Here is a 3150-nt window from a genome sequence, read left to right on the forward strand (position 1 = left end):
GACTGAAACGATTTTCTTAAAATATTGGGATAAAAATGCAGTAATAACATTAAGATTGGCGAATGGCGAATACATTTTTATGACAACAGTAAAAGTTTCATCAATTTCGTGCTCGTAAATTTTAAGACCTCGCATTCTCTCATCATTTATGCATTGTGGAACCTTTGCTAAAAAACTTTTAAAAATACCGTTTTGGGAAAAGGTCACATCGTATACACGTCTCTTCGGGTAGTCCTGTATGGCCAAGATCTCATGTTTCTGCACGCCAAACACGCCATACAGGACTTTCTCTACCAAATACAACAAATTATATTTTTCTTTTTTACCCTCAGAAACGTATAAACGGACGGTATCTTTGATTTTTGCATAGTCCGGGATCTGGTGTTCGTCATCTTCTTCTTTTCGTGGTATATTTTCTCTCAATTCTTCTGTTCCGCCTCGGGATCCATTTTTCTTAGCCTCCTCCTTCCTTCTGGTGTCATCATCCTTTGAATTCTTCTTTAAAGCTCCGCCACTCTTTTTCTTTCCCACTGTAACAAATCCATCATCATCGATTTCTCCGGCTCTTCCGGTTCCTCCGCCTCCTCCGACTCCTCTGACTCCTCCGGTTCCTCCGACTCCTCCGGCTCCTCCGACTCCTCCTCCTCCTCCTCCATCGACCTCGTCACCTCCTCCTCCCGGGTCGTCTGCCATAGATGGAACTAGGCGCTTGTCTCTAAGGACAAAGTAAAAATGCTCCCCTGCGAGTCCTGGGACTCACAGAGGTTCGGGGGATCGCAACTCGACGTCCCCGGGACTAAGCCTCTCTCCCAATAGCAGCAGGGGGGTGAAGTCCAGGCTATAAACCTGAACGATCCCCCCAGGCCGAGAGAGAGGGTACCCGGGTCCTACCTTCTGACGCAGAAACAAGTGCAGCACCGAAGATACTACACTTGATCTTAGCCAAAAGGCCGAGAAGCGATACCCGCTCGGCCTCGACAACGGGGCCGCTTATCGCCCATGCTGAGCACTTCTCAAGGCAACTGCCTACAGGCCCCAGCCATAGCCAAAGTCTGGGAGGCTTCTTGATCTCTCACAAAACTGGAAAAAACGTGCGTCCTACGCTCAGAAATAACCAGAATACTCCTCTTCGTGTTCGCCATCTACATAGCTCCGCCCACCACTGTTGGACACGCCTTTTCTTCGCACGAAATTCCTGGTGACAAAGCACACCAAGCAGTAGTAAAAATGAAAACAGGAGTGAATGGAGACGTTGTGAAAATAAATAAATAAATAAATAAATACAGCATTGTTGATTGTGATGTCACGGCCCCATTGTTGAGTGTTCCATCAAGGCCCTTGTGATGTCATCCAATAGCTGACCTTACTTGACCTCTTTGACCTCTTGACCTGACAAGGCTCTTGTGACACGTGCAGTGTTCCGTCCATTGCCCAGGCAAGGTAGGTCCAGCTGCATAGGAAGTGCTGGGCTACTTTTTAGCCTCCAAGTAATCCAGTTCAAAAGATCCACAAGAGGGAGACACAGGCAAACTTTACTCATTTATTGAAGCACTGGAAGAGCTAAATGGTTACATCCAGCCAACTTGATACAAAAAGGCTAAATTGCCTGCCAGGGAAAACTCAGCAGCCCTTCCTCCCAGGTGTGCACAACAGGCCCAAATCAAACGTGGAGGTCCAAACACTTCATTCAGGTGATAAGCCAATTAACCAATCATCAGTCTTAATTGGATCCAGGGTGTGAGGAGACTGGCTGGCTGGCTTGCTTCGTGCTGGAACTAACCAACAGCTGATGCAATTAGGAGATTGACAGACTAGATGCAGGTATTCTATGCAAAAAGCAGCACTGCACTGACTGGGCAGACAGAGGAGAAGCTGAAGTGCAGACTCCTGAAGGAGGCAGGACACACACAACTTTCCACTTGCTTGCTGGAAGGATGCTTGCAATCCATTTCAATTTTATTCTGTTTTTCATACCGGATTAGAAGGGGTGCACCGGTCCTGGAGGTACTGCAATACCAGGTCAATGCGTGGAGTGGACAGAGCAAGCTCTTTTTCCATCTCCCTGTTCGAAAAATCCATTTAATATATGGTCCCCAGATAGGGGACGTATCAGATATTAAACTGATAAGAACAGATTTTTTTTTTGATTTTTTTTTTTACTATTCAGTAAGTATCAAAGATCTCCATTCACCTTTACTTCATTTTCTTGGTAAAAGCCAAGATCGCTTCGTACTTCATCATCATAGCTTTCTTTCTTTATTCCTTAATTATATTTTACAAGAAATCTCCACTTTTTGTTTCCAAATCTCCTCACTATCTACACCACCACCGTGCTTCTTATCCCAACAATATATAATGTACAACTTAGAATTAATTTCATACACCCCTTCACTGGCACCAACTCTCTTTTAACCACCCCAGGACCGCCGTACGCAGGATTGCGTCTTTGCGGCGGCCCTGCTCTTTTGGGTGGACGCGCCGGTGCGTCCTCTCGCGAGACGCGAGATTTCCTGTGAACGCGCGCACACAGGCGCGCGCGTTCACAGGAACGGAAGGTAAGAGAGTGGATCTCCAGCCTGCCAGCGGCGATCGTTCGCTGGCAGGCTGGAGATGCGATTTTTTTAACCCCTAACAGGTATATTTGACGCTGTTTTGATAACAGCGTCTAATATACCTGCTACCTGGTCCTCTGGTGGTCCCCTTTGTTTGGATCGACCACCAGAGGACACAGGTAGCTCAGTAATATGTTGCACCAAGCACCACTACACTACACCCCCCCTGTCACTTATTAACCCCTTATTCACCCTTGATCACCCCTGATCACCCCCCTGTCATTGATTACCCCCCTGTAAGGCCCCATTCAGAGGTCCGTATGAATTTTACGGATCCACTGATAGATGGATCGGATCCGTAAAAATCATACGGACGTCTGAATGGAGCCTTACAGGGGAGTGATCAATGACAGGGGGGTGATCACCCCATATAGACTCCCTGATCACCCCCCTGTCATTGGTCACCCCCCTGTCATTGATCACCCCCCTGTAAGGCTCCATTCAGACTTTTTTTGGCCCAAGTTAGCGGAAATTATTATTTTTTTTCTTACAAAGTCTCATATTCCACTAACTTGTGTCAAAAAATAAAATCTCACAT

At 46.6% G+C, this 3150-nt stretch overlaps 1 non-coding gene and 1 pseudogene across 1 annotated transcript; both read right to left on the bottom strand.

Annotated features, from left to right (window-relative positions):
• Positions 1-871: 871 nt before the first annotated feature.
• On the bottom strand, positions 872-962 carry LOC121006598 (annotated as a pseudogene).
• Positions 963-1982: 1020 nt separating this feature from the next.
• LOC121006379 lies at positions 1983-2181 on the bottom strand. The gene has a single exon (XR_005780232.1). It is a non-coding gene; the product is annotated as a U2 spliceosomal RNA (small nuclear RNA).
• Positions 2182-3150: the final 969 nt, after the last annotated feature.

The sequence above is a fragment of the Bufo bufo genome, chromosome 6 (assembly GCF_905171765.1).
Source record: "Bufo bufo chromosome 6, aBufBuf1.1, whole genome shotgun sequence".
Lineage (NCBI taxonomy): Eukaryota > Metazoa > Chordata > Amphibia > Anura > Bufonidae > Bufo > Bufo bufo.